This window comes from Chiloscyllium plagiosum, chromosome 50, assembly GCF_004010195.1.
Source record: "Chiloscyllium plagiosum isolate BGI_BamShark_2017 chromosome 50, ASM401019v2, whole genome shotgun sequence".
NCBI lineage: Eukaryota > Metazoa > Chordata > Chondrichthyes > Orectolobiformes > Hemiscylliidae > Chiloscyllium > Chiloscyllium plagiosum.
This window is the reverse complement of record NC_057759.1, coordinates 5,547,725-5,558,883: the sequence shown is the minus strand read 5'-3', so window position 1 is coordinate 5,558,883 and position 11,159 is coordinate 5,547,725. Positions and strand designations below refer to the sequence as shown.

Here is an 11,159-nt window from a genome sequence, read left to right as displayed (position 1 = left end):
TGTTCTTCACTGAAGAGTACATGGCTCCAGCACAGCTCAAAACTAAAGGGTCAAAAGAAAAGATGGAAAGTTGTTTTCAACGTAGTCAGACAGTCCCCAGGTGACAAATAATATCTGTCCCTGCTGAGTTTCTCCAACAATTTCTGCATTTCTTTTCATCTCTGACATTAATTGCCTGAAGAAAGCTAATGGAATGCTGGCCTTTATATCGAGAGGACTGGAGTACAGGGATGCAGAAGGGATGCTGCAGTTATACAAAACCCTGGTTAGACCCCACTTGGAGCAGATCTGGGCACCACACCTGAGGAAGGATAGATTGGCCTGGGAGTACAGCGTGAGTTTACAAGATTGATACCTGGGCTTCAGGGGTTAAGTTATGAGGTGAGATTACACAAATTAAGCCTGTTGTGTCCAGAATTTACAGGGTTTAGGGATGATCTGATCGAAGATATTAACAGGAGAAGACAGGGTATAGAAATTGAAAGCGTTTCCACTGGTTGGGGATCCTTTAACTAGGGAGGGCCTGGCTGGAGAATTAGGGCCAGACTGTTCAGGAGAGATGTTAGGAAGTATTGCTACGCACAAAGGCTGGGAGAGGTTTGGAACTCTCTTCCACAAACAGCAGGCATTACTGCATCAGTTGGTTTTAAATCTGAGAGAGAATTTTTTTTTTGTTGTTCAGCAAAGTTATTAAAGGGGATAGAGTCCACAGGCAGGTCTATGGAGTCAGGTCACAGATCTGCCATTGAATGGTGGAACAGGATCAAGGGGCTGAATGGCTTCCTCCAGCTCCTTTATATGAATATTCCACATTAATAAATCATGGAATCCCCTGCAGTTACCAAGTGGCATTTCCACACACCGGAGCAATTAGTGATTTCAAATAGAAACTGAAAGTCCAAATATTTTATTTTCACACATTTAGGATCCCCACCATTCTGTGGGTGAAACAATCCTCAAATCGCTCTCAAATCCTCTTTCCATTCACTTTAAAATGACGTCCCTCCTTGTTACTGACCCTTTGACTAAGGGGAACAGCTGCTTCCTGTCCCCCTGCTAATGTCCCTCATTATAGCATCGTAGAGTCATACAGCAAGTAAACAGACCCTTCAGTCCAACTAGTCCAAGCCGTCCATAATCTCAACCTAAACTAGTCCCACTTGTTTGCACTTGGCCCATATCTTTCCAAACCTTTCCTATTCTTGTACTTCTCTAAATGTCTTTTAAACATGGTAACTGTCCTTGTATCCGCCACTTCATCTGGAAGTTAAATCCCCATTTGAACCACTAGCCATAAAAAAAAGTTGCCCATCATTTCGTTTTTAAAAATGGTTTTCCTCTCACCTGAAAAAATGTCCACTGATCTTGAAGTCCCCCACCTTTGGGAAAAGATACCTGCCATTCACCTCATCTATGCCCATCATGATTTCATAAACCTCCATACCCCTCAAACTTCTATGGTCTGGTTAAAATAGTCCCAACACATCCAGCCTCTCTTTATAACTCAGTCACTCCATTCCTAATGACATACTGATATATCTTTTCTGAACCCTCTCCAGCTTAATAATTTCCTTCCCTTAACAGGGCAACCAGAACTTGACACAATACACCAGAACAGGCTTCACCAGTGTCCTGTACAACCACAACATGGTGTCCGAACTCCAACACTCAATGGGCTGAGCAATGAAGGCAAGTGTTCTAAACACTTTCTGAAACACGTTGTCTACTTGTGACACGAACCCCAAATAATTATGTACCTGAACCCTTAGGTCTCTCTGCTGTACAATACTACCGATCTTACAGACCTCTATCGTGACCCCTCCACCACCAAACTTCTCTGTTGTTGAGGAAACAACCCAAACTTCCTTCCAACGCTTCCAGAGGTTTGTTTTTGTTGATCTTCCCAATCAGATGAATACCAGCATGAACGCTGACCAATATGTGATGATGTAGGATCAGCAGCTCACAGATTCACAGTCACCATTCAATAGACTTGACCCGATCTCTGCATATTCGAAATTTCTTGCAGGTCTGTCCTCACTCATGCCCTCAGCTCGATTTCCAATCCCGCTTGTGACAACAATTTGCTGCTGTTCATGTGCAAAAATCCCTGGCAACAAGATCACTGCGCCAAGGTTCCAAGGAATGACCTCCTGGAATTGTCCAGAATCTGGTTCAGAACTTTTATGTTCATAGAATCACAAACTTTTACTGTATGGAAGGAGGCCACTCTTGTCTGTACCAGCTCCTGAAAGAGCTACCCAGCTAGTCCCACTCTCGAGCCCTATCTCTGTGGCCCTCTAACATCATCCCTTTCAAATTTATATCCAGCTCTCTTTTCGAATCTCCTATGGAATTTGCCTCCCAAGCAGCACGTTCTGAACTCAACAACCCAATAAGCTTCTCCTCATCTCACACTCTCACTGACAATCTTGAAATTCTTTCTAGCCAGTTACAGATAAACCAATGAATGGGAAACAATAACTTGCTTTCCCGTCAGAATTGTTCAAATTTTCAACACCTCAATAAAGTCACCACTTCATCTTCTCTGCTCGAAAGAGAATAAGCTCAATCTCCTGAACCTTTCCCTGTATCTAAAATCCCTCATCGTTGGTATAATTTCCATACATCTCCTTCACACTGTCTGAAGGATCTGAACAGCCTTCCTTAAATAAGGTGTCCAGAACAGAACAAAACCAGCCTGGGTAATAGAGTGCTAACTCCCTTTTGTCAAATGTATTTCTAAATTCAGCTTCTGTTGCCGGTGATGGTAAGGTGTTATACACTTACAAAGAAAAACCCAACAGATCAAAGGTTTATCTCCAACATGATCTACTATTCTCCATTCAATACTTGTGCTGTCACCAGAATTAATTGCTTTTCTGCCCTTTGCTTTGTGTTGGGCTAGCTTATTTGGCTGGATGGCAGGTTTGAAATTTGGAGAAAGATTGACAGCGTGGGTTTGAATTTCTCACTGGTTGAGGTTACCATGAAGGACTCTCCTTCTCCATCTCTTCTCCACTTTCCTGCAAACACTCCCTTTGACCCATCACTGATTAACAATCTGTCTGTCTCCTCCTCCAATTTATGCAGTGTGGGGGTAGTGATCCCACAGATTTACAACCCCTTCCTCATTTGAGAGAATTCATTCCTCCTTATCTCTATTTTCAATCTGTCCAGCTCCTTATCCTGAACCGATAACCTCTCATTCTAGATTCTCCCACAAGAGCAAACATCCTCTCTTCATCTCCTTTGTCAATACCCCCTTTATCACCTTATAGCCCTCAGTTAGTTTTCTTCTCTTCCAAACTCCAGAGAAACCGCTCAATCTCTCATCTAAGGCAAACTCTTCATCGCTGGAAATGATTGGGTGAAACTCTTCTGAACTGCCTCTGTCCTTGAGAGATCAAAATTGTACCAGTCTCTTCTCATATGAATAACCTTTTCATCTTGGCAATCAATTCAGTGATCTCCTTTGAACTCCCTCCAACTCAACTACATCCCTCCTCAGGGAATGGGACCAAAACTGTCCGCAGTACTCCGGATGTGGAAACCCCAATCCCTTGTACAGTTGCAGCAACAATTACCTACTTCCCTACTCAATTCCTTTTGCAATAAATGTCTTCCTTGTGACCTGCTGTAACCTTTGCACTGACATTTTGAACTTTCTCTCCTATTCAAACGATAACTTGCCTTTTTCAATTCTTCCAACTTCCTATTACTCCACTTTGACAGAACTGTGAACTTGAACTCCAAGTTCCCTCTGTTCCACTATACTCCTTATACTTTATGATTCACCATGAAACTCCTACCTTGATTTGTCTTTCCAAAATACAAGACCTCACACACTCACAAATCTATGCTGACCATTCCATATCAAACCTGATCTTTCCAATTGCATGTAAATCATATCTCTCAGAACCTTCAAGTAATTTACCTAAGACAGATTAAGGCTTAATGGTCTGTAGTTCCCAGGTTTTTCTTTGCAACATTCTTGAATAATGATACCTTTGCCACCCTCCACTCTTCTGTGACCTCACCTGTGGCTATCAGCCAGGTGCCCCGCCATATCTTCTCCAGCCTGTTGCAGTGAGGACCTAGAAATTGGACAAACTAACAGATATAAGGGTAGAAAAGTCTCCTGGCCCTAACGGATTGCATCCGAGAGGACTAAAAGAGATGGCGCTCTTGGTAATTTTCTAAACTTAGCTGGAGTCTGGGTCAGTTTTGCAGATTGGAAAACAGCAAATGTGATGCCACTGTTTAAGAAGGGAGGTAGAGAAAACAAATGGGGAATTATAGGCCAGTTAGCTTAACATATGTAGTGGCAAGATGCTCAAGTCTATTATCAAGGAAGAAATAGCAAGGCATCTCAATAGAAATTGTCCCAATCGCCAGGCACAGCAGGTCATGCTTAATTAATCTTCTAGAATACTATGAAGACTTTATAAGTACGCTGAACAATGTGGACCAAGTGATGTGATACATCTCGATTTCCAAAAGGCATTCCACAAGGTGCTGTGCAAAAGGTTGCTGCATAAGATGAAGGTGCACGGCGTTACAGGCAATCGATTAGCATGGACAGAGGGTTGGTTAACTGACAGGAGTGGGGAAATTTGGATGCTTTTCTGGTTGGCAATCAATGACTAGTGGTGTGAATCAGGGATCAGTGTTAGGACCACAATTGTTTACAATTTACACAGAAGGTGTGGAGTTGGGGACCACATGTGTGTTAAAGTTTGCAGATGACAAACGTTTAGAGGCATATGTACAAGTGTGTGGGTGAAGATCTGGCAGATGGAGTACAATGTTGGTAAATGTGAAGACATCCATTTTAGTAGCAATAATAGTAAAATGGTCTATTATTTGAACAGTAAAAATTTGCAGTAAGCTACTGTGCAATGGGACTTGGGTTTCCTTGAGCATAAATCGCAGAAGGCTGGTCTGCGGATGCAACAGGTAAATACTAAGACCAATGGAATATTGTCCTTTATTGGTGGAGGGATTGAGTTTAAAACCGGGGAGGATATGTTGTGGCTATATAGGGTGTTGGTGAGGTCACATCTAGAGTACTGTGTGCAGTTTTGGTCTCCTTACTTGAGAAAGGAGGTACTGGCACTAAACAGGGTGCAGAGGAGGCTCACTAGGTTCTTGAGTTGAGGGGGTTGCTTTAAGAGGAGAGACTGAGTAGGCTGGGATTATAATCATTGGAATTTAGAAGGTTGGTGGGGAATGAATCTTACAGAGACATATAAAATTATGAATGGAATAGATGAGATTGAAGCAGGAAGAAAGTTGCCACTGGTGGGTGAACCTCGAACAAGAGGGCATTGACTCAAAATTAGGGGGAGTAGATTTAGGACTGAAGGGTGATTTAGGGTGAAGAAGTTCCTTCTCAGAGGGTTGTGAATTTGTAGAATTCCCTGCCCAGTGAAGCAGTTGAGGTTTCCTCATTGAATGTTTTTAAAGCTAAGATAATGTTTGGAAGAGTAAAGGAATTCAGGGTTATGGTGAGAGGCTGGGAAAGTAGAGCTGAAGCTGGGAAAAGATCAGCCGTGATCTTCTTGAATGGCAGAGCAGGCTCAAAGGGCCAGATGGCCAACTCTTACTCCAGATTCTTATGTTTGTAATTCTTAGTGGTCAATCATCCCAAACCGAGAACACCACTGCAGGAGTTTCTCAGGTTAGTATCTTCGGCCCAATCGCTCTGAGCTGCCTCAATGACTTTACGATTGAATGAAAGTCCAAGTTTGTACTCTGATTACACAATACGTAGCACCATTTCAGACTCCTCAGACACACAAGCAATCTCTGGCCTAACACTATAAAAGAAGATCAGTCACATGGAACATGTTTTATGGAAGAGAACATCTCAACATCCTTCAGGAGAGTCTGCAAAATAAACATTGGATGGTATTCCCTTGAATGACGAAAATTTTGATTGCAGGGCAAGTTTTGAACAAATATTAACAAGGAGAGAGGCAGACTGGTTGAGGGATGGAATATCAGAACGTCATTGCTATAAATGGAGCAATGACAATCAGAGATGCTAAAGTGGGCAGAATGAGTGGAATGCAGCTAACTCAGTGAGGAAGTGCAGGTAACAGGGGCAGGGCGAAACACAGCCCAATGTGCGGATATCACAGAGTTATGGACTAGATATTACATTGATCAAGAGGGATTTTGCAATTTTTAACTGGAGCAAATTTCTGCTCATAGAAGCAGTAGCTTAGTGGATTATCGGCAGACTATTAAACTAGGGATCCAGGTAATGTTTGTGGGATCTGGTTTTGATGTCCACTATGACAGATGATGGAATTTGAATTCAATGAAAATCTGGAATTAAAAGACTAATGATGACCTGGTTTATTGTTGGATAATCCCACTTAGTACACTGAAGTCCTTGAAAGGAAGGAAATCCTGTCCATACCCAGTTTGCTGTACATGATTCTAGATCCACAGCAATGTGGTTGGCTCTTAACTGCCCTGGATGAGTGAGTGATGCCCACATCCTGTGACTCAACAAATCAATAAAACATCCAGTGCTGTGGAATACACTCTCTGATAATTTAGCAACAGTGGAATAATGGAGACATTGGGTTGTCTGATGAGGTAGAATTGGGTAATGTCAGCAGATGTGTGAAAACTAATGCCATGCCTTTGGATGAGCTCACCTCATGGTGTCGTGTGGTTGAGAATAGCAGGAGCCAGGGCTAGGCTCCTCCCTTGGGGGTTACCAAGTTCTAGTTTTTTGGAAAGGAAAGGGAATTTGGAAACGAGGCCATGTTTGTTTTCACTGGATGGACGATAATGGTGGAATTCAAATGACAGGGACCTTACCTGACGAGAGCAAGAACTGTTACCAATATCAGTGAATGGGAGGAGGTTGGATGCTCGACAATTGAGTGGGAAAATTGAGAGACAAGAAGTTAGTTCTCATGAACACGAGGAGCCCAGGTAGGAGAGGAGCTGGAGGAAGTTGAGTATTCAGGACTCTGACAAAGTGGAACTTCAGAGACAGTTTCAGGGAAAGGAGGGACATGGAAGAGACAGCTGCTCAGATTATCTCAATCTGAATGACAAAGCAGTTGCATGAGCTCCTCACAAGATGGAGGAGAGAGAAAGAGAAACTTTTCAAAAGGAAGTGCGAAGGATATTAGAAAGTGTTAGCAAGTTGGGTGTTCACCACAAATTTGATATAATTGACTTTTTATCCTTTTATTAACACCTGTAACCAGGCTAAAATTTCCACACGGTCACTTGAGAAAGACTACAATGAATCAAATTGGGTGCTGGATGTGATCAACAGTAAATTCCAACTCCTTCAGTTATGGAAGTTACTCTGGCAGTTATGTAGTTATCTTAGTGTTGCAATGCATGCCTGGTATCATATTACAGGGCTCCAGTAACAGATAATGATAGTGCATTGTGATAGGTTAGCCGAATCACTGGTAGATGAGCTAATGCTGAAAACAATGTGGTTGTAATGTGATGGAGGGAACCAGTGTGGCAGACGGTGATTAGTTTAGAAAGATAAAGCAAGCCAGCATCATTGGTTATGCTAATGTTATCCGATAAGTGCGGGAAGAACAACTGTATAAGTTGCAGTAGAACAAAGCCTGTGGGGAGCCAGGGAAGACATTTCTCTAGCTCCCACAGCTTTGATTTTGCAAGATTAAAGTTTAATTTTGTGAAGGATTTTCTGTGTCTCCTGGTATTTTTTATAAAACATTGAGTGATTCTTCCATAACACAGTCAGAGGGAGATCACTTCAATGAGCACTTAGAAATTAGAAATAGGTTTGTTACAGTGTGTTTAACACAAAGTGCATTTATTTCACTGTCATCCAGAACAGTCATCCCTTTAACTGAGCTAGAGTTCATTAACTTCAGTAGAAACCTGCCCCAGTGGATATCATTCAGTTATCAATTACAAAACTAATTAAGTTCTTTGACATAGCTCCATATCAGGTGGGAATTGAAACAAAATCTTCTGGCTGAGACTATGAAGCAGGGAGATATTCACAGTAAAAACCAGGCACTGTCATTTCTCATGAATTCACTGGTGTTTCAGCAGCTTGGATTTCACAATGATTCTCTTCTCACAGTCAGTACAGCAGAACAGCCTCTACCTTCCGAGAGATCGCTGGTGTTTTAACTGGTTGGATTTATGAGAAAATCCTTTCCCGTCGTGTGAGCAGGTGAATGGTCTCTCCCCAGTGTGGATCCGCTGGTGTTGAATGAGGTTGGGTGATGGCTTGAACCCACACCCACAGTGAGAGCACATGAAGGGTCTTTCGTCACTGTGAAGATCTTGTTGGGATATCATGCCCCAGAGTTTTTAAAACACCTCCCACATTCTGAGCATTTCAAAGGTCTGTCCTCTGTGTGAACTTGCTCGGGTTTCAGCAAGGTGGATGATCGAGTGAATCCTTTCCCACCCTTGGAACAGATGAATGGCCTTTCCCCAGTGTGGCTGTATTTATATCGTGACGGGCAGTGATCTGCTGAAGACTTGTCCACATGTACAACACATGTACGGTTTCTCCCCCACTGTGAGCGGTGCTTTTTTTTTTACTTCAAAACCCAATGATATTCAGGCGGCAATAAACTCGGCAGCTTGGGAAGTGGTGCCTGGTTTTAAGTCTCCTCATTGCAAATCATCATCTAATTACCTGTGAAGTTCATTGAAAACAAAAAGCAAAACTAGTGAGAAGCTAAAAAAGAAAATATTTAAAACCATCAGATGTAAGAGCAGAAGTAGGTAACTCAACCCAGCAAGTCTGCTCTCACCATTCAGTGAGATCAGAACTGATCCAATAATCCTCAGCTCAATTTTCCTGCCTTATGCCCCCACCATTGAATCCCTTCCTAATTAAAAATCTATTTATCTCAGCCTTGGACACACTGAGCAGCACAGCCGCCACTGCAGTATTCTGTACTCTAACAGCAGGAATTCCTCCAGATCCATTTTAAACAGGTGATTCCTTACTCTGAGATTATGTCCTCAACTCTCAAACAAGTAATAACAATCTCCCTGAATCCACAATGTCAAACCCCTCAGAATCTTTCCATAAGGTCTTGTCTCATTCTTCTGAACTCCAATGAGTACAGAAGCAGTCTGCTCAAACTGATTTCCTGAGAAATTTCTCCCATATCCAGGATCAATCTCCTGAATACTCTATGGACTGCCTTTTCCAAAACAAGGGACAAAAGCAACTCAGTATTCCAAGTGTGATCTGACCCATCTCTTGAACAGTTTTACCAAAACTTCCATTTTTTTTCTCCCCATTCCCTTTAAATAAAAGCCAACTGACCATTTCCTTTCCTGGGTACTCACTGAACCCGGATGCTAGTTTTTCATCTTTCAAGCAGAAGGACCCAAAGTTCTCTGCGCTGCAGTTTTCCCTCATTAAATAATATTCACCTCTCCTACTCTTCCTGCCGAAACGCATATTAGATTAAATTCCCTACAGTGTGCAAACAGGCCCTTTGGCCCAACCAGTCCACACTGACCCTCTGAAGAGTAACCACCCAGACCCACTTCTCTCTGACTAATGCACCTAACACTACGGGCAATTTACCATGGCCAATTTACCTGGCCTGCACATCTTTGTGACTGTGGGAGGAAGCCGGAGCACCCGGAGGAAATCCATGCAGTTTTGGGGATAATGTGCAACCTCCACACAGACGGTGACCTGAGGCTGGAATCGAACCTGGGATCCTGGTGCTGTGAGGCAGCAGTGCTAACCACTGAGCTACTGTGCCGCCCAATATATTTTCCCACGTTATATTCCACAGTACTAGAAGGAGAATGAGAGGGGTTTTATCGACCAACTGCTCAACCATACCTTGAGCATAACTTCCCAAAACAGCCACTTCCACCACCATGAAGGACCGCAGAGCAGGCATATGTGACAACACTCCCTTGAAGCTCCGTCCAACTCGCACAACGTCCCAACATCCAGTGCTGAATGAATAGAAACTTTCTCCAATTTAATCAAGAACGTGGGAGCAGAGTCTGTTCGAGAAAGATGTGAGGAATGACTTCGATATGAAAAGGGTCGAAGAGGTTTGGAAATCAATCAACTAAGTTGTTAGTTTCCAATCTGAGACACATATACTTTTCTTCTACAAATGTATTCAGGGATATGGGCCAAAGGCTGAACTCCACACAGTAGCCACGAGTTCATTCAATAGTGGAACAGCTGAAAGGCCTGATCCTTTGTTTGCTGGCTTCAGTCCCTGTTACAAAACTTCCTGACTCCACCTGTATCGCTCCCACTGGTAACTGTCTGAACCAGGCTCTTCACAACATTAAGGGAATATCACATTTGGAGATTAGCTTTAAACCACAGACCCACATCCTCACTGTGATGTTCTATTACCATTTCAGTAATGTGGCCTGACTCCAACAAAGTCTCAGCTCCAGGTGCTGAAATCTCATCCAGTCCTTTGTAACCTCGAGACTGAATGACCCTAACACACTCCTGATCCACCTCCCACTTTCAACCTCCCTGTAATCTTCAGCTCATCCAACACCGCGCTGCCCGTGTGCTCACTCACACTGAGTTTTGTTCTCCTCACCCTGAGCTCACTAACCTAAAGAGGTCACCAATTGAGGAAAAGCAACATTTTAACAAATTTCTCGTCGTTCTTTTCAAATCCCTCTATGATACTGATCATTCCCACCTCTAATCTCTGCCAGCCACACAATCTTTCAAGATATCTGCACTTACTTAATTTTGGCCTCTTGAGCCTGGTTAATTAATCTCCCCAACAACAGTGGATGTTCTTTCAGCATGAAATGTTTAAAAAATCAAATTAAGTACCAAGTCATTAAAAATGGAGGGGTGTCTTAACTGCATGTCTTCAAAGCTGGTGGACCCCATTGTGGTTCATAGCTACGACCACCATAACAAGTGTTGGTTGAGGGATTCCAGCTCAGATTGTTGAGCTGAAATCTGAGGTCTGAACATGGCCACACATCAGGGAGGCACAGGAGTTACCTGGATGCTCTGTTTCAGGTGGCAGTCACACCCCTTGGATTAACTACCTCAAATCGATCAGTGGTCAGGGATAGAAGGGTGCGACTTTAGTGAGGCAGGTAGAGGAAACCAGAGTGTAGTGCTGAATGAGCCTCAGCCCTTCAGCTTGTCA

General features: G+C 43.0%; 1 long non-coding RNA gene across 1 annotated transcript; it reads right to left on the bottom strand.

The window, feature by feature from the left end:
* Positions 1-7,810: 7,810 nt before the first annotated feature.
* Positions 7,811-10,763, bottom strand: LOC122544642. The gene is made up of 3 exons (XR_006310389.1): positions 10,739-10,763; positions 9,851-10,020; positions 7,811-8,674 (listed from the first exon to the last, which is right to left on the bottom strand). It is a non-coding gene; the product is annotated as an uncharacterized LOC122544642 (long non-coding RNA).
* Between the last annotated feature and the right edge of the window lie 396 nt (positions 10,764-11,159).